Below are 24,308 nucleotides of genomic sequence, written 5' to 3'. Positions count from 1 at the left end.
AGGGGAACTTCCAGGTGGTGGTGTTCCCATGTGTCTGCTGCCCTTGTCCTTCTAGATGGTAGATGTTGTGGGTTTGGGCGGCGCTGTCGAAGGAGCCTTGGTGAGTTGCTGCAGTGCATCTTGTAGATGGTACACACACTGCTCCTACTGTGCGTCGGTGGTGAAGGGAGTGAATGTTTGTGGATGGGGTGCCGATCAAGCGGGGCTGCTTTCTCCTGGATGGTGTCGAGCTTCTCGAGTGTTGTGGGAGCTGCACTCATCCAGGCAAGTGGAGAGTATCCCATCACACTCCTGACTGGTGCCTTGTAGATGGTGGACAGGCTTTGGGGAGTCAGGAGGTGAGTTACTCTCCGCAGGATTCCCAGCCTCTGACCTGCTCTTGTAAGCACAGTATTTATATGGCTGGTCCAGTTCAGTTTCTGGTCAATGGTAACCCCCAGGATGTTGATAGTGGGGGATTCAGTGATGGTAATGCCATTGAATGTCAAGGGGCGATGGTTGGATTCTCTCTTGTTGGAGATGGTCATTGCCTGGCACTTGTGTGGTGTGAATGTTACTTGCCACTTGTCAGCCCAAGCCTGGATATTGTCCAGGTCTTGCTGAAGAGTTGGGAGGGAGTTGATGGACATTGAAGTCCCCCACCCAGAGTACATCCTATGCCCTCGCCACCCTCAGTGCTTCCTCCAAGCGCTGTTGAACATGGAGGAGCGGTGATTCATCAGCTGAGAGAGGGCGGTATGTGGTCATCAGCAGGAGGGTTTCGTACCCATGCCTGACCTGAATTCATGAGATGGCATGGAGTCTGGAGTCAGTGGAGAGAATTCCCAGCTGGAAATCAAGCAAAAAAACCCCCAAGCTTAAACAGGTTGGTGCGAATTATTAACTGACTGCTTGTTTTACAAAAGGAGTTACATATACAAAGAAACCTTTAGAGGTCATAAGGGCAGGGATGTCTCTCAATGTAATAGTTTCTACAGCATACAGAGGTTTTTGAATGTTAATTGCATCTATTAACTGGGATTTCACTTGAGCACACATGAATAAACACATATTGAAACTGTGGCTTTGCTGAGTTTGGAGACGCATGCTTGTAATGTCTAATTCCGTCAATAAATATAGTGCCGTAAAGATTGGCTCCAGTTCTATCCTTCACCAAGTATCTTTCTGGAGTAGAACCTGGTTGACTTGCCTGTCGAACTGATTGGCTCAGCTCATTCATACACACCAGAGCTGTGTGAGCGTGGACAGTTGCATTGCACGTGGGATGGTACCGCGCACCGCGTGTCCACCGGTTTGTGCTGGTCTATCTACAATCCTGCCTTCCACCGGAGGTCAAGGATTTACACACTGCCAACCGCCCCCTTTGAGGTAGGCGCGCTACTTCCCGCCCCTCCCCACAACCCACCAGCTGAGCAAAGCACGCAGACTGATCACATAGTGCAGGCTAAATGCAATTCAATTATATTTATTGAGAAAATATAAGATTATAAAAATGCAAGCGCAAATCAGCATGATTTTTATTGATGGCCCATGAGTGGTGACAATCCCTATTTTAACTTCCATCAGTAAGACAAATCAATGCTCTGCATAGCATAGAATCCTAACAGAAAGCTCTTCAAAGCAAAACTAGACGGGCATCAGTGCTATTGGGAGCCCCTCCCATTAAATAAAGCTTGGCGCAGTCGAGGTGTCCGGCTTTCAGGGCTGGGCTGCTTTTGCCCATTGAGACCGGGAAGCCCTATCACCCGTGGTCCCTCGGGGAGAGAGAGGGGGGCACCGGGTGAAAAATGGGGTGAAAGGGTAAAGGTTAGGGGAATATAACAGCGAGGAGAGGATCTCCGGAGGGGGAGGGCGTGGGGCCGATGGTATTCAAGTAGGCGGTGAAGGCTGGACCGTCGGGGTGGGGGTCATAACTCTTTGCAGGTTGGGGCCCCTGAGGTGGGGTCCACAGGTGAAGGAAATGCCAAAGGTCACGCTCCCGTACTTGAGGTAGTGGATCTCGCACTGGGGGCCGGAGATCAGGGGTCGCTGGCAGGTGTGCCCAGGAGGTCATCACTTGAAGCCCTGGTCCTGGTCCCAGACCTCGAGGGTCAACAGGTGGTCGGATTCGGCCTTGACCTCGCCCTAGGTCCAGCGTGAGGTTCCAGGTGGGGATGTTGGTGCCTCCCTGGATGGGCGTTCCTGGCGCTCGCCAGGCCGTACTTGGCGATGACGTCGACGGCGGAGGTGAGGTCGCCCCAGAGGTCATGACCTCTCTTGACCGTCACCGTCCGGCGCCTGAGGCCCTTCTCCTTGGGGCAGCACTGGCGGTCCACCCGGCTTTCCTCGCGGCACAGGCAGGAGCAGGGGTCCCGCCGGTCCCGGTGCCAGCCAGAGGGGTACTGGGTGCCCCCCGCAATCCCGGGAGAGGGCGTTGGCCATGATGTACACGCTGAGGTAGCGCCGCAGGTTGGTGTGGCGCGGGTCCGAGCTGGGCAGCAGGTGGTGGAGGGGTTCCAGCGCATACCGCACCATGCCCGGGATCGTGGTCAGTTTGTCCGCCCAGCGGGTGAAGGCTGCCGGGTCCAACAGGCCGAGTGCGCACGGTGCACAACCAGGCCGTGCTTGCAAAACCCCGGAACACGATGTGTAATGTTAGAAGCGAATGTACCAATCGGACAGCACTTACTGGACAATCTCGAGTGCGCCGAGAATGAAAACTAAAACCTGTTTAAGATTATCAGTCGCGCCCGAAATGTAGCTCCCTTACGCAATTACAGAGAGGTGTGAAGAAAGAGCTGCCTGAAGCAGGGGTGCTGGGAAAATAGGCCAAGGGGAAGGTCAGCGGATGAACAGAGGCAGGCATTGAAGCAGATATTTCACAACGCTCAGCAAAAACTTATCCCCGTCAAAAAGAAGGACTCGATGAGAAGGATGGACCACCCGTGGTTAACATAGTTGGTCAAGGATTGTATCCAATCAAAAACTAAGGCGTACAAAGTGCTGAAAACTAATGGTAGGCCAGAGGATTGGGAATTTTTTAGGAACCAGCAGCGGATGACTAAAAAGCTAATAAAGAGGGAGAAACTTGATTATGTAAGTAAATTGACAAGGAATATAAAAAAAAAACAGTGAGAGCTTCTACGGGTATATAAAAAGTAAGAGAGTAGCTAAAGTGAGCGTGGGCGCCCTTGGAGAATGCCACTGGAGAATTGATAATGGGGAACAGGGAAATGGCAGATAACTTAAAGCAACATTTTACATCGGTCTTCACACTGGAGGTGACCATAAACATTCCAAAGATGTCAGATAAGCAAGGAGCTAATGGGAGGAAAGATCTTGTAACAGTCTCTATCAGGAGGGATAAAGTATTTGAGAAACTAATGGGACTAAAGGCAGACAAGTCTCCAGGACCTGATGGCCTGCATCCAAGGGGTTTTAAAGGAAGCGGCTGCAGAGATAGTGGAGGCATTGGTCAAAATATTCCTGAACTCACTGTATTCCGGGAGGGTCCCAGTGGATTGGAAAACCGCTAATGTGACACCCCTGTTTGAGAAAGGAGAGAGACAAATAGCAGGAAACTATAGGCCAGTCAGCCTAACACTTGTCGTGAAAATGCTAGAGTCCATTATTAAGGAAGAAATAGCAGGACATTTAGAAAAGCTTAACGCAATCAGACAGAGTCAACATGGTTTTGTGAAGGGGAAATCATGTTTGGCAAGTTTCCTAGAGTTCTGTGGGGACATAACAAGCAGAGTTGATAAAGGGGAACCAGTAGATGTAGTGTATTTGGAATTCCAGAAGACATTCCATATAGTGCCACATGAAAGGTTTTTGCACAACTGGGAGCTCACGGTATTGGGGATGATGTATTAGCCTGGATTGAGGATTGGTTAACACACAGAAGACAGAGAGTCAGGATTAATGGGTCTTTCTCAGGTTGGAAAGGCGTAACTAGCGGAGTGCCACAAGGATCAGTCCTGGGGCCTCAATCATCTACTATCCATGTTAATGACTTGGAGGAGGGGGCAGAGTGTAATGTATCCACATTTGCTGATGATACAAAAATAGGCAGGAGGGCATGTTGTGCTGAGGGCATAAGGAATCTGCGAGGGGATATAGACAGGGTGAGTGAGTGGGCAAAAACTTGGCAGGTGGAGTTTAATGTAGGAAAGTGTGAGGTCATGCACTTTGGGAGGAAGAATCAAAAGGCAGACTATTAGTTAAATGGAGAGAGACTCCAAAAAAGTGCAGTACAGAGGGATCTGGGTGTTCTTGTGCATGAAACACAAAAAGGTTAGTATGCAGGTGCAGCAAGTAGTTAAGAAGGCAAATGGGATTTTGTCCTGTATTGCTAGGGGGTTGGAGTTTAAAAATAGGGGAAGTCTTGTTACAACTGTACAGGGCATTGGTGAGGCTGCACCTGGAGTACTGTGTACAGTTTTGGTCCCCGTATTTAAGAAAGGATATACTGGCATTGGAGGCAGTTCAGAAGAGATTCACTGGGCTGATTCCTGGGATGAAGGGGTTGACTTATCAAGAACGGCTAATCAGGTTAGGCCTTTATTCATTAGCGTTTAGAAGAATGAGGGGTGATCTTACTGAAACGTACACGATTCTGAGGGGGCTTGGTAGGGCAGATGTTGAGAAGATGTTTCCACTAGTGGGGGAATCTCGAACTGGGGGGGGACATAGTTACAGAATTAAGGGGCCATTCATTTAAAACGGAGATGCAAAGGGGTTTCTTCTCTCCGAGGGTAGAGAATGCCTGGAATTCTCTACCCCGGGGGTCAGTGGAGGCTCGATCGCTGGAAACATTTAAAGAGAAGGCGGATAGGTTTCTGAAATATCGGGGGAGTCGAGGGCTGTGAGGTAACTGGCACGAAAGAGGAGTCGAGGCCTGGGGCAGATCAGCCACGATTCTGACCGAAGGGCGGGGCAGTCTCGAAAGGGCTGAATGGCCTACTCCTGCTCCTGTTTCTTATATACGTGTGCTGGAAGCTACAGATATTCATCCACAGGAATCAGTCCCTCTGCAGGCAAAAGGCACATGTCCAGGCATCAGACAATTTCGAATTAAACAAAAGCATTGGGGATTGTGTGTTTGTGTGTGTGGGAGGGGTGGGGGGGAGGGAAGGGGAGAACAATGGCTCCCTGGCGCATTCTCCATGGCAACACCTCGACCAATCAGAGCCAATTTGCCACCCAATCAGCACCCTTTCCCCCTGCAGCAGTAATTGTTGCCCCTCCTTTGAAATTACATCAGTGCTGGATAGAGCAAGGCCAAGCATTTCTACAGCAAGTCTCTTCTACCAGCAATAATTGTGTATTAATTGTGTTTATATGTACACTGAAACCCCAGGCATTAGCTGGGGTCTCCCTACAGCACATATATAAAGAGAGACTTATTGAAACCGGGGTTAGTTTGAGTTAGGAGGTATATGCTTGTAACGTTTCACCCTGTAAATAAATATGAGACTGTAAAGATTGGCTCCAGTTCTGTCCTCCACCAATTGGCTCTCTGGAATAGAATGGGGTTGGCTTGACTACCGAAAACCCAACAAACTCAGCTTATCCAAAGAATCACGACCCTGTACTGGCGGACAGCTGTGCTGCACGTGGGATGGTACTGAGATCTGTGCTCCCACTGGATTGTGCCCCTTCATACTACGCTCTTTCTTCAATCACCGTTGCAGGCCAAAGCCACGAGGAAGCCCTTGCAGACGCTGCCAACTGCTCCACCGAGGCATACACAACCCCATCGTGCACCTCTCCAAAACCCACACACCATTCAGGCTGAGCACGTGACACAGGTTAAATGCCATTCAATCACATTTATTGAAAAAGAGATAAGATTATACAGATGCAATTGCAAATCAGCATGGTTTTTTTTGTTGGCACTGCACCACCTGGTGCGATGCATTCATTCCTTAATTGTAAAAGTTCCAAGGCATCTCCTATGCATCAGAGCTTCGCATGTGGATTGAGGCTTACGCTGCTCCTACTGTGCTGCTACGACATAGTTCCGCCTCGGAAATGCCAATTGCGGGACCTGGGGAACAGGCCTGGCTGAGTGCCTGGGCTTTGCTGAGCGCATCAGTTGTATTCATTCAAGCTTTGACTCGCCTCGTCCACTGGTAGTCATGACACGAGGCGAATTCACTCTGGCGATGATCTCAAGTGACTAAGTTGAAGTGCGTCCTCCTGGCGTTTGCACCTTCTCTCTCCAGCACAGTCGCTTCCCTGAGACACGGGGATTTCTTACTGGGTGCCGATGGGGTGTTGGGTGTTGCGGGGGTGGTCTCACTGCCTGAGTGCTGCTTTGCCTACTTGCCACCCCACCTCAAGCTAAGGTGCCTGCAAGCAGTGTTGCAAATGAACACACAGGCTTCAACCCCTAAAAGCAAAGCGATGTTCCGGACAGCGTAGAGCTCAACGGGAAACAATGCAAAGCAAAAGTGGGGAACACACCAGCTCCATGGGGAACCTCTCCCCATCGAATGAAAGGTCGGTGAAGCCGGGCGTGTCAGGTTTGGTAGCTGAGGACTCACGCCCGTTGTGACCGGGAAGTCTTATCACCCGCCTGATTCTCCCAGAGGCTGACAGGGCAGGAATTGGAGTGGGGGGGGGTGTGGGGGGAAGGGCACTGCGTTGGAATTGAGCGGGGAGGGTGGGGGGTGGGTAGCGCTCCATCCGAGGGAGGGGTGAGGGGTGGGGGGGGAGGGTCAATAGGGTAAGGTTCAGGGGTAGACAACTAAGGGGAGCAATTGATCGGAGGGAGAGGAGTCGGGGGAGTCGGGGCGCAGGGTGAAGTTGGCAGCGCCCGGGTAGGCGGTGAAGGCGGGGCCATCGGTGAGGGGTGGGGGGAGGGCCACGTAGTCCTGGCAGGTGGGACCCCCAAGGTGGGGGCCGCAGGTGAAGGCGTAGTCATAGGTCACGCTCCCCTGCCCGACGTAGCAGACCTCGCTGTGGGGGCCGGAGGTCAGGGGTCGCTGGCAGCTGCCCAGCCGGACATCCCGTAAGCTCTTGTCGTGCTCCCAGACCTCGAGGGTCAGCTGGTGCCCGGACTCAGCCTTGACCTCGCCCACTTCCAGCCCGGCGTCCCAGGTGGGGTTGTTGGTGTTCCACTTCACCGGGGTGCTGGCCGACGCCCGGCCGTACTTGACGACCACGTAGCAGTCGGCGGCGGAGAAGACGTCCCCCCAGAGGTCGTGACCTCTCTTGACCGTCACCGTCAGGCGCCCGATGCCCTTCTCCTTGGAGCAGCACTGGTGGTCCACCCGGCTGTCCTCGCGGCACAGGCAGGAGCAGGGGTCCCGCCGGTCCCGGTATGAGCCCGAGGGGCACTGGGTGGCCCCGCACTCCCGGGAGAGGGCGTTGGCCATGATGTAGTCGCTGAGGTAGCGCCGCAGGTTGGCGTGGCGTGGGTCGGAGCGGGGCAGCAGGTGGTGGAGGGGCTCCAGCGCGTACCGCACCATGCCCGGGACCGTGGTCAGGCTGTCCGCCCAGCGGGTGAAGGCTGTCCCGTCCTGGGAGAAGAAGAGGTCCGCCCCCTGGCCGGCCTTACCCCCCGTCACCTCTGTCTCCCGGTCACCGAAGGCCTGGTGGAAGCTGTCTTGGTGTTTCATGGCGCGCGCCAACTCCTTGCACCGCTGGAATCTTGCCGTGGCACCGATCTGTATGCCCACCTGGGCGCTGGCCTCCACCCCCAGGCAGTCCTTCACCACCTCGGAGGTGTAGCCCCGGGACGCCGCCTCACAGATCCGAATAGCCGTCACGTCCTTGAAGCGACCGCCCAGCTCGACCGACTTGACGTAATGGGTGCCGTAGGTGGCCACCAGCTGCCGGTAGTGGTACTTGGTGCCCTCGTTAAAGGCGCTGGGCAGGGTCGCCAGAGCTTGGGAGAACTCGGGGGCCAAGAGGGGCTGGTCCTTCACCCGGTACTGGTAGTATTGGCAGTGGAACTGGTGGCTGGTGAAGCTGTACTTGTCCGATTTGGACCTCGTTGTGCCGAAAGTCGTCAGCTTGGACTTGGAACCCGCCACCACGAGGTTGCCGGTTATGCCCGGCTTGATGGGTATCTGGAGGCCCGCCTTCCAATCGTTGGAGATCGCCGAGGTGGTGGACTCAGCCAGCTCCGCGGTGGAGCGGAAGAGATGGCTGGACAGTGAGCGCTTGGAAGACGGGCGGACCCGCCAATCCACCAGCGAGAGGGGCAGGCGTTGCCGGGCGTTGGCCAGTAGGTGGTTTCTGCAGAGGGTGCAGGTGCCGTTTGGGCCGTGCCAGGTGTCGACATCGATCACAAAGGCCCCCTTGGTGCGCAGGGTCACCACGTCGTACCCCTCCCCCGCCAGCCTGGCCCCTGGTACGAAAGTTGTGCCCGAGCATTCATTGGCACTGCCCATGTTGCACTGGCAGAGGGAGCCCCGGAAGATGCAGAGGAATAAGAGGCAGGATAATCCACTTGGCATGGTGGCATCGACAGCTGCTCCCATCAGCTGAGTCAGAGTATTCTGGAAGAGAAAGCAGGGGGTGTAAGACAGACCCACACCATGAGGGACCCCTTTCAAGGTGTGAATATCCCCATCAGGGAATCCTTTGTAAAGACAAGCACTCTTTCTCTTGAAGAGGAATGGGGATTATAAGTTTTGAAGAGGATATTTGTTTATTTTGACAGATTTATGAGCTATTAAAATGATCAATTTTAAAAGTGGATCTGAAGAATTTTCAGTTGATGTTGACAGGTTTATGAGCTGTTAAGAGGATTTAAGTTCTTTTGAATGGATGTGAAATACTGTTTCTTTATTTTGTCAGGTTTAAGAGTTGTTTGCATCTATTTTGAAGTGGATCACAGGACAGTTTGCTTATTTTGACAGATTTATGAGCTGTTAAGATGGTTTTGTTTGAACAGGATTGAAGAACTGTTTGCTTATTTTGACAGATTTAGGAACTCTTGAGAGGACTTTGTGTTTTAAAGAGAATAGGAAAGTTCTGCTTGATAATTTTGACAGATTTATGAGGCGTGAAGAGGATTCTGATCCTTTTAACTGGAGTTGTAACACAGCTTGTTCACTTTGACAGATTTATGAGCTATTAAAATGATTACTTTTTAAGTGGATCTGAAGATTTTTCAGTTTATACTGACAGATTTATTAGCTGCTAAGAGGACTTAAGTTCTTTTAAATGGGAGTGAAACACTGTCTTTTTAATATGAAAGGTTGAAGAGATATTTGGATCTTTTTTGAAGTGGATTGCAGAACTATTAGCTAACATTGATAGACTTATGAGTCATTAGGAGGATTTATTGAAGTGGATTGAAGAACTGCTTATTTAGTTTGACAGATTTATGAATTTTCAAGAGGGTTATGTATTTTCAAGTGGATATTAAAGTATGGTTTGATAATTTTGACAGATTTATGAGCAGTTAAGTGGCTTTGCTTCATTGGCACTGAAGTACATTTTCATTTTAACAGATTTATGAGCAGTCAAAAGGATTAAATTTTAAAAACTGTATGGAAGAACGGTTACTTTTGACAGATTTATGAGCATCTCAAAGACTCCCAAATGGTCTTCTAGGACTCAGTAGTTCTTATATAGTACATATTGTGTGCGTGAGGTGGTGGGGGTGGGGGGGGGGTCATAAGGGGAGCGGGATGATGGGGTTAGGTATGTGGGGTGAGGGGGCGTGTGGTTTGTTGGGTGAGGTGCAGTGTGAAACTGTGAGGGTTGAATGGGGGAGTAAGGGGGTTATGAGGGACATCAGGGGGTGTGGGGAAAGTTGGAGTTATGGGGGATGTTACTTATTGTGGGGCAAGAGCATATAATGGGGGTGAGGTTGGGTTAGGCAGGTGGGTAGTTATAAGGGTTTGAGTGTGGTAATGCGTTTTGGGGTTGAGAGAGAGCAGAGGGGCCGAGCGGGATTTGGGGGTGGGAGGGGGGGTGGGTTTGCATTGTCCAATGGGCTTGGATATGTGAGGTTGGGTATGGGGTTCAGGGAAATATTTTAAAGAGGGAGTATCTCTGTCAGGGACCCCTGTTAAAGAGGGGGCCTCGCTGTCAGGGACCCCTGTCAAAGAGGGAGTCTCTCCGTCAGGGACCCCTGTTAAAGAGGGAGTCTATGCGCCAGGGACCCCTGTCAAAGAGGGAGTCTCTCCGTCAGGGACCCCTGTTAAAGAGGGAGTCTCTCCGTCAGGGACGCCCTTTAAAAAGGGCGACTCTCCGTCGGGGACCACTGTGAAAAAGGGAGCCTCTCCGTCCGGGACCCCTGTTAAAGAGGGAGACTCTCCGTCGGGGACCCCTGTTAAAGAGGGAGTCTCTCCATCATGAACCCCTATTAAAGAGGGAGTCTCTCCGTCAGAGACTGTCCCATCAAAAACTCCCAGGACAGGTACAGCACGGGGTTAGATACAGAGTAAAGCTCCCTCTACAACGTCCCCATCAAACACTCCCAGGACAGGTACAGAATTGGGTTCGATACAGAGCTAATCTCCCTCTAGAGTGTCCCCATCAAACAGTCCCAGGACAGGAACAGCACGGGGTTAGATACAGAGTAAAGCTCCCTCTACACTGTCCCTATCAAACACTCCCAGGACAGGTACAGCACGGGGTTAGATACAGAGTAAAGCTCCCTCTACACTGTCGCCATCAAACACTCCCAGGACAGGTACAGCACTGGGTTAGAACAGAGTTTAGCTCCCTCTATTCTGTCCCCATCAAATTCTACAAGGACAGATAGAGTTAGGGTTTATGTAAAGAGCAAATCTCCCTCAACAATGTCCCATCAAACAATCCCAGGACAGGAACAGCACGGGGTTAGATACAGAGTAAAGCTCCCACTACACTGTCCTCTTCAAACACTCCCAGGACAGGTACAGCACAGGGTTAGATACAGAGTAAAGCTCCCTCTACACTGTCCCCATCAAACACTCCCAGAACAGGTACAGCACGGTGTTATATACAGATTAATTCTCCCTCTACACTGTCCCCATCAAATACTCCCAGGACAGGCACAGCAAGGGGTTAGATACAGTGTAAAGCTCCCTCTACTCTGTGGCCATCAAACACTCCCAGGACAGGTACTGCATGGGGTTAGATACAGAGTAAAACCCCCTCTACGCTATCCCCATCAATCACTCCCAGGACAGGTACAGCACGGGGTTAGATACAGAGTAAAGCCCCCACTATACTATCCCCATCAAACACTCCCAGGACAGGTTCAGCATGGGGTTGGATAAAGTGTTAAGCACCCTCTACTCTGTCCCCATCAAACATTCCCAGGACAGGTACAGCACAGGGTTAGATACAGATTTAAGCTCCCTCTACACCGTCCCCATCAAACAGTCCCAGGACAGGTACAGTACAGGGTTACATACTGAGTAAATCTCCCTTTAAACTGTTTCCATCAAATACTCCCAGGACAGTTACAGCACGGGGTAAGTTACACATATGTGATATGATTCTAGACTGTAACTCACTCCCAGGTATCTGTTATTCTAAACATAAACCACCCCGAACCCCTCGATTAGATTTCAGTCTGTAACTCACTCCCGGGTATCTGTTATTCTATATATAAACCACCCGAACGCCTCGATTAGATTCCAGTCTGTAACTCATTCCCGGGTATCTGTTATTCTACATATAAACCACCCGAACGCCTCGATTAGATTCCAGTCTGTAACTCACTCCCTGGTATCTGTTATTCTATATATAATCCACCCCGAACCCCTCGATTACACTCCAGTCTGTAACTCACTCCCGGGTATCTGTTATTCTATATATAAACCACCCTGAACTCCTCGATTAGATTCCAGTCTGTAACTCACTCCCGGGTATCTGTTATTCTATATATAATCCACCCCGAAACCCTCGATTAGATTCCAGTCTGTAACTCACTCCCGGATATCTGTTATTCTATATATAAACCCCCCGAACCCCTCGATTAGATTCTAGTCTGTAACTCACTCCCGGGTATCTGTTATTCTATATATAAACCACCACGAGCCCCTCGAATGGATTCCATCCTGTAACTCACTCCCGGGTATCTGTTATTCTATATATAAACCACCTTGAACACCTCGATTATATTACAGTCTGTAACTCACTCCCGCGTGCCAGTTATTCTATATGTTAACAACCCCAAAACCCTCGATTAGATTCCAGTCTGTAACTCACTCCCGGGTATCTGTTATTCTATATATAAACCACCCTGACCCCCTCGATTAGATTCCAGTCTGTAACTCACTCCCGGGTATCTGTTATTCTATATATAAACCACGCCGAATCCCTTGATTAGATTCCAGTCTGTAACTCACTCCCGGGTATCTGTTAATCTATATATAAACAACCCTGAACTGCTCGATTAGTTTCCAGTCTGTAACTCACTCCGGGGTATCTGTTATTCTATATATAAACCTCCCCGAACCTCTCGATTAGATTCCAGTCTGTACCTCACTCCCGGGTATCTGTTATTCTTTCAATAAACCACACCGAACTCCTCGATTAGATTCCAGCCTGTAACTCACTCCCGGGTATCAGTTACTCTATATATAAACCACCCCGAACCCCTCGATTAGATTCCAGTCTGTAACTCACTCCCGGGTATCTATTATTCTATATATAAACCACCCCGAACCCCTCGATTAGATTCCAGTCAGTAACTCACTCCCGGGTATCTGTTATTCTATATATAAACCACCCCGAACCCCTCGATTAGCTTCCAGTGTGTAACTCACTCCCGGGTATCTGATATTCTATATATAAATCACCCCGAACTCCTCGAATAGATTCCAGTCCGTAACTCACTCCCGGGTATCTGTTATTCTATATATAAACCCCCCGAACCCCTCGATTAGATTCTAGTCTGTAACTCACTCCCGGGTATCTGTTATTCTATATATAAACCACCACGAGCCCCTCGAATGGATTCCATCCTGTAACTCACTCCCGGGTATCTGTTATTCTATATATAAACCACCTTGAACACCTCGATTATATTACAGTCTGTAACTCACTCCCGCGTGCCAGTTATTCTATATGTTAACAACCCCAAAACCCTCGATTAGATTCCAGTCTGTAACTCACTCCCGGGTATCTGTTATTCTATATATAAACCACCCTGACCCCCTCGATTAGATTCCAGTCTGTAACTCACTCCCGGGTATCTGTTATTCTATATATAAACCACGCCGAATCCCTTGATTAGATTCCAGTCTGTAACTCACTCCCGGGTATCTGTTAATCTATATATAAACAACCCTGAACTGCTCGATTAGTTTCCAGTCTGTAACTCACTCCGGGGTATCTGTTATTCTATATATAAACCTCCCCGAACCTCTCGATTAGATTCCAGTCTGTACCTCACTCCCGGGTATCTGTTATTCTTTCAATAAACCACACCGAACTCCTCGATTAGATTCCAGCCTGTAACTCACTCCCGGGTATCAGTTACTCTATATATAAACCACCCCGAACCCCTCGATTAGATTCCAGTCTGTAACTCACTCCCGGGTATCTATTATTCTATATATAAACCACCCCGAACCCCTCGATTAGATTCCAGTCAGTAACTCACTCCCGGGTATCTGTTATTCTATATATAAACCACCCCGAACCCCTCGATTAGCTTCCAGTGTGTAACTCACTCCCGGGTATCTGATATTCTATATATAAATCACCCCGAACTCCTCGAATAGATTCCAGTCCGTAACTCACTCCCGGGTATCTGTTATTCTATATATAAACCACCCCGAAACCCTCGATTAGATTCCAGTCTGTAACTCACTCCCGGGTATCTGTTATTCTATAAATAAACCACCCAGAACCCTCGATTAGATTCCAGTCTGTAACTCACTCCCGGGTATCTGTTATTCTATATATAAACCACCCCGAACCCCTCGATTAGATTCCAGTCTGTAACTCACTCCCGGGTATCTGTTATTCTATATATAATCCCCCCGAACCCCTCGATTAGATTCCAGTCTGTAACTCACTCCCGGGTATCTGTTATTCTATATATAAACCACCCCGAACCCCTTGATTAGATTCCAGTCTGTAACTCACTCCCGCGTATCTGTTATTCTATATATAAACTTCCCATGAACCCCTCGATTAGATTCCGGTCCGTAACTCACTCCCGGGTATCTGTTATTCTATATATAAACCACCCCGAACTCCTCGATTAGAATCCAGTCTGTAACTCACTCCCGGGTATCTGTTATTCTATATATAAACCACCCCGAACTCCTCGATTAGAATCCAGTCTGTAACTCACTCCCAGGTATATGTTATTCTATGTATAAACCCTCAAACACCTCGAATAAATTCCAGCCTATAATTCACTCCGGGCTATTTGTTATTCTATATATAAAACACCCGAACACCTCGATTAGATTCCAGTCTGTAACTCACTCCCGGGTGTCTGTTATTCTATATATAAACCACCCCGAACCCCTCGATTAGATTCCAGTCTGTTACTCTCTCCCGGGAATCTGTTATTCAATATATAAACACCCCGATACCTTCGATTAGATTCCAGTCTGTTACTCACTCCTGGGAATCTGTTATTCTATATTTAAACACCACGATACCCTCGATTCGATTCCAGTCTGTAACTCATTCCCGGGTATCTGTTATTCTATATATAAACCACCCTGAACCCCTCGATTAGACTCCAGTCTGTTACTGACTCCACGGTATCTGTTATTCTATATATAAACCACCCCGAACCCCTCGATTAGATTCCAGTCTGTAACTCACTCCCGGGTATCTGTTATTCTATATATAAACCACCCCGAACCCCTTGATTAGATTCCAGTCTGTAACTCACTCCCGCGTATCTGTTATTCTATATATAAACCACCCCTAACACCTCGATTAGAATCCTGTCTGTAACTCACTCCCAGGTATCTGTTATTCTATATATAAACCACCCCGAACCCCTTGATTAGATTCCAGTCTGTAACTCACTCCCGGGTATCTGTTATTCTATATATAAACCCCCCGAACCCTTCGATTAGATTCCAGTCTGTAACTCACTCCCGGGTATCTGTTATTCTATATATAAACCACCCCAAACCCCTCGATTAGATTCCAGTCTGTAACTCACTCCCGGGTGTCTGTTATCCTGTATACAAACGTCCCATGAACCCCTCGATTAGGTTCAAGTCTGTAACTCACTCCCGGGTATCTGTTATTCTATGTATAAACCCTCAAACAACTCGATTAAATTCTAGTCTGTCACTCACTCCCGGGTATCTTTTATTCTATATATAAACCTCCCCCCAACCCATCCATTAGATTCTGTAACTCACTCCCGGGTATCTGTTATTCTATATATAAACCACCCCGAACACCTCGATTATATTCCAGTCTGTAACTCACTCCCGGGTATCTGTTATTCTGTATATAAACCACCCCGAACCCCTCAATTAGATTCCAGTCTGTAACTCACTCCCGGGTATCTGTTATTCTATATATAAACCACCCCGAACACCTCGATTAGATTCCAGTATGTAACTCACTCCCGGGTATCTGTGATTCTAAACAATAACCCCTCGAGCCCCTCAATTAAATTCCAGTCTGTAACACACTCCCAGGTGTCTGTTATTCTATATATAAACCACCCCAAACCCCTCGATTAGATTCCAGTCTGTGACTCACTCCTGGGTATCTGTTATTCTTTATATAAACCACCCCGAACCCCTCGATTAAATTCCAGTCTGTAACTCACTCCCGGGTATCTGTGATTATATATATATATATAAACCAACCCAAACCCCTCGATTAGACTCCAGTCTGTAACTCACTCCCGGGTATCTGTGATTATATATATATATATAAACCAACCCAAACCCCTCGATTAGATTCCAGTATGTAACTCACTCCCGGGTATCTGTGATTCTAAACAATAACCCCTCGAACCCCTCAATTAAATTCCAGTCTGTAACACACTCCAAGGTGTCTGTTATTCTATATATAAACTACCCAGAACCCCTCGATTAGATTCCAGTCTGTGACTCACTCCTGGGTATCTGTTATTCTTTATATAAACCACCCCGAACCCCTCGATTTAATTCCAGTCTGTAACTCACTCCCGGGTATCTGTTATTCTTTATATAAACCACCCCGAACCCCTCGATTTAATTCCAGTCTGTAACTCACTCCCGGGTATCTGTGATTATATATATATATAAACCACCCCAAACCCCTCGATTAGACTCCAGTCTGTAACTCACTCCCGGGTATCTGTGATTATATATATATATAAACCACCCCAAACCCCTCGATTAGACTCCAGTCTGTAACTCACTCCCGGGTTTCTGTGATTCTATATATAAACCACCAGAAACCCTGGATTAAATTCCAGTCTGTAATTCACTCCTAGGTATCAGTGATTCTATACCTTAACCCCTCGAACCCCTCAAATAAATTCCAGACTGTAACTCACTCCTGGGTGTCTGTGATTCTATATATAAACCACCTCGAACCCCTCGATTAGAATCCAGTCTGTAACTCACTCCCGGGTATCTTTTATTCTATATATAATCCACCCCGAACCCCTCGATTAGATTCCAGTCTGTAACTCACTCTCGGGTATCTGTTATTCCATATATAAACCACCCTGAACCCCTCGATTAGACTCCAGTCTGTAACTGACTCCCCGGTATCTGTTATTCTATATATAAACCACCCTGAACTCCTCGATTAGATTCCAGTCTGTAACTCACTCCCGGGTATCTGTTATTCTATATATAAACCACCCCGAACCCCTTGATTAGATTCCAGTCTGTAACTCACTCCCGCGTATCTGTTATTCTATATATAAAACACCCTGAACCCCTCGATTAGATTCCAGTCTGTAACTCACTCCCAGGTATATGTTATTATATGGATAAACCCTCAAACACCTCGAATAAATTCCAGTCTGTAACTCACTCCCGGGTATCTGTTATTCTATATATAAACCACCCCGAAACCCTTGATTAGATTCCAGCCTATAACTCACTCCGGGCTATTAGTTATTCTATATATAAAACACCCGAACACCTCGATTAGATTCCAGTCTGTAACTCACTCCCAGGTATCTGTTATCCTATATATAAACCACCCCGAACCCCTCGATTAGATTCCAGTCTGTAACTCACTCCCAGGTATCTGTTATTCTATATATAAACCACCCCGAACTCCTCGATTAGATTCCAGTCTGTTACTCACTCCCGGGTATCTGTTATTCTATATATAAACCACCCCGAACTCCTTGATTAGATTCCAGTCTGTAACTCACTCCCGGGCCTCTGCTTTTCTATATACAAACCACCCCGAACTCCTCGATTAGATTCCAGTCTGTAACTCACTCCCAGGTATATGTTATTCTATGTATAAACCCTCAAACACCTCGAATAAATTCCAGTCTGTAACTCACTCCCGGGTATCTGTTATTCTATATAGAAACCACCCCGAACCCCTTGATTAGATTCCAGCCTATAACTCACTCCGGGCTATTTGTTATTCTATATATAAAACACCCGAACCCCTTGATTAGCTTCCAGTCTGTAACTCACTCCCGGGTATCTGTTATTCTATATATAAACCACCCCGAACCCCTCGATTAGATTCCAGTCTGTAACTCACTCCCGGGTATCTGTTAGTCTATATATAAACCACTCCGAACCCCTCGATTAGATTCCAGTCTTTAACTCACTCCCGGGTATCTGTTATTCTATATATAAACCACCCCGAACTCCTCGATTAGATTCCAGTCTGTAACTCACTCCCAGGTATCTGTTACTCTATATATAAACCACCCCGAACCCCTCGATTAGATTCCAGTCTGTAACTCACTCCCGGGTATCTGTTATTATATATATAAACCCCCCCGAAACCCTCGATTAGATTCCAGTCTGTAACTCACTCCCGGGTATCTGTTATTCTATATATAAACCACCCCGAACGCTTCGATTAGATTCCAGTCTGTAACTCATTCCCGGGTATCTGTTATTCTATATATAAACCACCCAGAACCCCTTGATTAGATTCCAGTCTGTTACTCACTCCCGGGTATCTGTGATTATATATATATATAAACCACCCCAAACCCCTCGATTAGACTCCAGTCTGTAACTCACTCCCGGGTTTCTGTGATTCTATATATAAACCACCAGAAACCCTGGATTAAATTCCAGTCTGTAATTCACTCCTAGGTATCAGTGATTCTATACCTTAACCCCTCGAACCCCTCAAATAAATTCCAGACTGTAACTCACTCCCGGGTGTCTGTGATTCTATATATAAACCACCTCGAACCCCTAGATTAGAATCCAGTCTGTAACACACTCCCAGGTATATGTTATTCTATGTATAAACCCTCAAACACCTCGAATAAATTCCAGTCTGTAACTCACTCCCGGGTATCTGTTATTCTATATATAAAACACCCGAACACCTCGATTAGATTCCAGTCTGTAACTCACTCCCGGGTATCTGTTATTCTATATATAAACCACCCCGAACCCCTCGATTAAATTCCAGTCTGTAACTCGCTCCCGGGTATCTGTGATTATATATATATATATAAACCACCCCAAACCCATCGATTAGACTCCAGTCTGTTACTCACTCCCGGGTTTCTGTGATTCTATATATAAACCACCAGAACCCCTGGATTAAATTCCAGTCTGTAATTCACTCCTAGGTATCAGTGATTCTATACCTTAACCCCTCGAACCCCTCAAATAAATTCCAGACTGTAACTCACTCCCGGGTATCTGTTATTCTATATATAAACCACCCTGAACTCCTCGATTAGATTCCAGTCTGTAACTCACTCCCGGGTATCTGTTATTCTATATATAAACCACCCCGAACCCCTCGATTAGATTCCAGTCTCTCCCAGGTGTCTGTTATTTTATATATAAACCATCCTGAACTCCTCTGTCTCTCCTCTGACCTCTGTATCTCTCCTTCTCTTTCATTCATTCCTCCGTCTGTCTGTCTCTCTTGATCTCCATTTCTCTCTCTCTCTCTCCTTTCTCTCTGTCTCTGTTTGTCTCTCTCTATCTCCCTCTCCCTCTGTCCATCTCTGTGTCTCTATCTCTTTGTCCCTCACTCTTGTCCTTTTCTCTGTCTTTTCCTTTCTATCCCTCATCTCCCTCTCGTTCTCTCTTTCCCAATCTGTGTCTCTATCTCCCCTCTCCCTTTTTGTCTCTCTTACGCTCCTGCTCTCTGTCTTTCACTCATTCTGTGTTTTTCTCTCTCTCCAGTCTCTCTTTCTATATCCCTCTCTCCTCTTTCTCTCTGCGCCTCTCTCCCCCTCTCTCTTTCTCTCTATCTCCCCTGCTCTCCCTTTCCCTCTCTCTGCTCTTGCCAATCTGTCCCTCCCGCTCCCACTTGCTCTCTCTATCGTTCTCTCTCTCTCTTTCTCACTCTCTCTTTGTCTCCCTCACTCTCTCTCTCCCTCACTCCGCTTCTTGCCGACCTGTCCCTCCCTCTCCCACACTCTGTCTCACGCTCTCGCTCTCTCTCTGTCACTCTCTTGCTCCCTCTTTCTCTCTCCTTCTGCCTGCTTCTGTCCCTCAGACCCCCTGCCCCTCTCTCTCTCTCTCTCTCCCCCTCCGTCTCCCTCTCTCTGCAGATGTCACACTTTTTCTCCTTCCCTCTCTCTCTCTCTCCCTCTGTCTCGGCCTCTTGCTATCTCACCCCTTCTCTCTCTCTCTCTCTCTCTGCTTCTGTATCCCTCTCCCACTGTCTCTCACTCTCTCTGCCTCACTCTATCTCTCTCTCTGTCTCTCTCTCTTTCTATCTCGCCCTGTCTTTCTCTCTCTCTGCTTCTGTATCCCTCCCATTGTCTCTCTGTCTCTCTTTCTCTCTCTCTCTCTCTCTGTCTCACTCTCTCTCTCTCTGTCTCACTCTCTCTCTCTATCTCTCTCTGTCTCTCTCTCTCTCTATCTCTCTCTGTCTCTCTCTCTCTCCCTCTGTCTCTCTCTCACTGTTTCTCTGTCTCTCTCTCTGTCTCTCCCTCTGTCTCTCTTTGTCTCATTCTCCCTCTGTCTCTCTCTCACTGTCTCTCTGTCTCTCTCTCTCTGTCTCTCTCTCTCTGTCTCTCTCTCTCTGTCTCTCTCTCTCTGTCTCTCTCTCTTTCTATCTCGCCCTGTCTTTCTCTCTCTCTGCTTCTGTATCCCTCCCATTGTCTCTCTGTCTCTCTTTCTCTCTCTCTCTCTCTCTGTCTCACTCTCTCTCTCTCTGTCTCACTCTCTCTCTCTATCTCTCTCTGTCTCTCTCTCTCTCTATCTCTCTCTGTCTCTCTCTCTCTCCCTCTGTCTCTCTCTCACTGTTTCTCTGTCTCTCTCTCTGTCTCTCCCTCTGTCTCTCTTTGTCTCATTCTCCCTCTGTCTCTCTCTCACTGTCTCTCTGTCTCTCTCTCTCTGTCTCTCTCTCTCTGTCTCTCTCTCTCTGTCTCTCTCTCTCTGTCTCTCTCTGTCTCTGTCTCTCTCTCTCTCTGTCTCTCTCTATGTCTCTCTCTCTGTCTCTCTCTCTGTCTCTCTGTCTCTGTCTCTCTCTGTCTCTGTCTCTCTCTCTCTGTCTCTCTCTCTCTCTCTGTCTCTCTCTGTCTCTGTCTCTCTCTCTGTCTCTCTCTGTCTCTGTCTCTCTCTCTGTCTCTCTCTCTCTCTCTGTCTATCTCTCTCTCTCTCTCATTTCTCCATGCTCCCTGCTCCTTGCCCATGTTGAATCCGGTGCTGATTGTCTGACTCACCTCAGTGGAGATTCCCTCCCAGTCTGGAGGCCGTTCCCAGCTCCTCTTCCAGCCCAGACCAGCCCGAGTCTTGGAAACTGTAACCTCAGGACTCAGAGAGTCACAGGTGAGTGTGACCTTTATACAGGAGTCTTTATGGCCACAGACCACCCACGAACACTTCGCACTCAACAATCCACTTCTGTGGTTTGGTTTCCTTTTGAAGTGTGAAAAGTTACTGGCTACGTGTGCACAGCAAGATCCCACAAACGGTGAGGTGACGATGACGCAAACAGGTTGTTATTCTGAAGGCGACTGAGTCATGTTTCCCCCCCAACCCCAACCACAGCCCCAGTCCCACCTCTCTTATCTCAAATCTTGTCCACGTGATCTTTCTTGCCTCTGTACCTGGACATAGAGAGGCCAGCACAATGGGCAGGCAAGCGGCGGCTGCAGTTTAACACAGGGAAGTGGGAGGCGATGTCGTTTTGGGAGAAAGGTTGTGGAGGGGGGGGCGACAGAGACTTCGTGGCCCAGTTCTAAGGCCTGTGCAGGGGCACAGGGACCCGGGCTTTACCTGGGCATCGGTCCTGAAGGCAGACATGTTGAGAGCGCAGTTAGCAAAACGTCTGGGATCTTGGGTTCCATCCACTGAGGCATCGAGGACAAAGCAGCGAAGTCCAGGCTGAACCTTGGTCAAACTCTGGTTAGGCCCCAACTCGAGCAGCACCTCCTGCTCCGGCCGCCACACTGTAGGGAGGATGTGAGGGTCCCCGAGAGGGGTGGTGGAGGGAGATTTACCAGAACGGTTCCCGGGGATGAGGGAGGGGGTGGGTTTAGCTACAAGGTTCAGTTGGAGAAGCAGCTGAAGATGGTTGGGCCGAGGACACTAACCCTGAGGGACTCCTGCAGTGATGTCCTGGAGCTGAGGTGACTGACCTCCAACAACCACAACCATCTTCCTTTGTGCTCGGTATGACTCCAACCAGCGGAGAGTTTCCACCCGATTCCCATTGACACCAGATGTGCTAAGGGTCCTTGCTGCCACACATTCTCCGTCAGGGACCCCTTTTACAGAGAGAGTCTCTACGTCAGGGACCCCTGTTAAAGAGGGAGTCTCTCCGTCAGGGACCCCTGTTAAAGAGGGAGTCTCTCTGTCAGGGACCCCTGTTAAAGAGGGAGTCTCTCCGTCGGGGACCCCTGTTAAAGAGGGAGTCTCTCCGTCAGGGACCCCTGTAAAAGAGGGAGTCTCTCCGTCAGGGACCCCTGTTAAAGAGGGAGTCTCCCTGTCAGGGACCCCTGTAAAAGAGGGAGTCTCCCTGTCAGGGACCCCTGTTAAAGAGGGAGTCTCCCTGTCAGGGACCCCTGTTAAAGAGGGAGTCTCTCCGTCAGGGACCCCTGTAAAAGAGGGAGTCTCTCCGTCAGGCACCCCTGTTAAAGAGGGAGTCTCCCTGTCAGGGACCCCTGTTAAAGAGGTAGTCTCCCTGTCAGGGACCCCTGTTAAAGAGGGAGTCTCTCCGTCAGGGACCCCTGTTAAAGAGGGAGTCTCTCCGTCAGGGACCCCTGTTAAAGAGGGAGTCTCTCCTTCGGGGACCCCTGTTAAAGAGGGAGTCTCTCCGTCAGGGACCCCTGTTAAAGAGGGAGTCTCTCCGTCAGGGACCCCTGTTAAAGAGGGAGTCTCTCCCTCAGGGACCCCTTTCACAGAGGGAGCCTCTCTCTCAGCCTCCTGTGTTTGAGATGACTGAGAGAAGGAAGTGGTAGGGAGAGGGTGACTCATGACTTCTGGAGAACAGAAAACCATGATAGGTTCAGGTAAGCGAGGTGTGAGTATGAGGGTCACACTGTGCATCTCCCTCGAGTGTGAGTGAGCCTGGGCTGGTCAGCCACAATGATGTGTCTAATAATGTCCCCCTACAGCTCAGAGCCTCAGCTTCTCCTCAGCTCCCTGTGTGTAGCTATGAGAGTATCAATCAGCCTCATGTTAAAGTGGAGACTTCGATAGAGGAACAGAGGCAAGTTACATCCAATGTTCCACATATTCCTTATCGACACAAACCCATTCCTGTTAACTCCCACTATACACAATCCCAATGGACCCAAACCCCTTCCCGTTCACTCCCACTGTACACAATCCCAATGGACCCAAACCCATTCCCGTTCACTCCCACTGTACACAATCCCAATGGACCCAAACCCTTTCCCGTTCACTCCCACTGTACACAATCCCAATGGACCCAAACCCATTCCCGTTCACTCCCACTGTACACAATCCCAATGGATCCAAACCTCTTCCCGTTCACTCCCACTGTACACAATCCCAATGGACCCAAACCCCTTCCCGTTCACTCCCACTGTACACAATCCCAATGGAACCAAACCCCTTCCCGTTCATTCCCACTGTAGACAATCCCAGTGGACCCAAACCCCTTCCCGTTCACTCCCACTGTACACAATCCCAATGGACCCACACCCCTTCCCGTTCACTCCCACTGTACACAATCCCAATGGACCCAAACCCCTTCCCGTTCACTCCCACTGTACACAATCCCAATGGAACCAAACCACTTCCCGTTTACTCCCAATGTAAATAATCCCAATGGACCCAAACCCCTTCACGTTCACTCCCACAGTACAATATCTCAATGGACCCAAACACTTTCCCGTTCAGTCCCACTGTCCACAATCCCAATGGAACCAAACCCTTTCCCGTTCACTCCCAATGTAAATAATCCCAATGGACATAAACCCCTTCCCGTTCACTCCCATTGTACACAATCCCAATGGACCCAAACCCCTCCCCGTTCACTCCCATTGTACACAATCCCAATGGACCCAAACCCCTTCCCGTTCACACCCACTGTACACAATCCCAATGGACCCAAACCCCTTCCTGTTCACTCCCACTGTACACAATCCCAATAGACCCAAACCCCTTCCCGTTCACTCCCACTATACGCAATCCCAATGGACACAAACCCCTTCCCGTTCAGTCCCAGTGTACACAATCCCAATGTACCCAAACCCCTTCCCGTTCGCTCCCACTGTACACAATCCCAATGGACCCAAACCCCTTCCCGTTCACTCCCACTGTACACAATCCCAATGGAACCAAACCTCTTCCAGTTCACTCCCAATGTAAATAATCCCAATGGACCCAAACGCCTTCCCGTTCACTCCCACTGTACAATATCCCAATGGACCCAAACACCTCCCACGGTCCACAATCCCAATGGAACCAAACCCCTTCCCATTCACTCCCAATGTAAATAATCCCAATGGACACAAACCCCTTCCCGTTCACTCCCAATGTACACAATCCCAATGGATCCAAACCCCTTCCCCGTCACTCCCACTGTACACAATCCCAATGGACCCAAACCCCTCCCCGTTCACTCCCACTGTACACAATCCCAATGGACCCAAACACCTTCCCGTTCACTCCCACTGTACACAATCCCAATGGACCCAAACCCCTCCCCATTCACTCCCACTGTACACAACCTGACCAATGGCAGGGCATGGGATTCAGATAGAGGCTGCTCTGTGCTGCTTAGTGAAGTTTAAGAGCTACTTTGTCCTTTGCATTGAGAGTAAGATAAGAATA

General features: G+C 48.8%; 1 pseudogene across 1 annotated transcript; it reads right to left on the bottom strand.

The window, feature by feature from the left end:
* Window positions 1-6,719: 6,719 nt before the first annotated feature.
* Window positions 6,720-20,801, bottom strand: LOC144675797 (perforin-1 pseudogene; annotated as a pseudogene). Its single transcript, XR_013575163.1, has 2 exons — window positions 20,726-20,801; window positions 6,720-8,492 (listed from the first exon to the last, which is right to left on the bottom strand). The product of XR_013575163.1 is annotated as a perforin-1 pseudogene (transcript).
* Window positions 20,802-24,308: the final 3,507 nt, after the last annotated feature.

This window comes from Cetorhinus maximus, unplaced genomic scaffold (assembly GCF_964194155.1).
Source record: "Cetorhinus maximus unplaced genomic scaffold, sCetMax3.hap1.1 HAP1_SCAFFOLD_1162, whole genome shotgun sequence".
In the NCBI taxonomy this organism is placed as follows: Eukaryota; Metazoa; Chordata; class Chondrichthyes; order Lamniformes; family Cetorhinidae; genus Cetorhinus; species Cetorhinus maximus.
The sequence above is the reverse complement of the archived record's forward strand: the minus strand, read 5'-3'. Positions and strand labels throughout refer to the sequence as shown.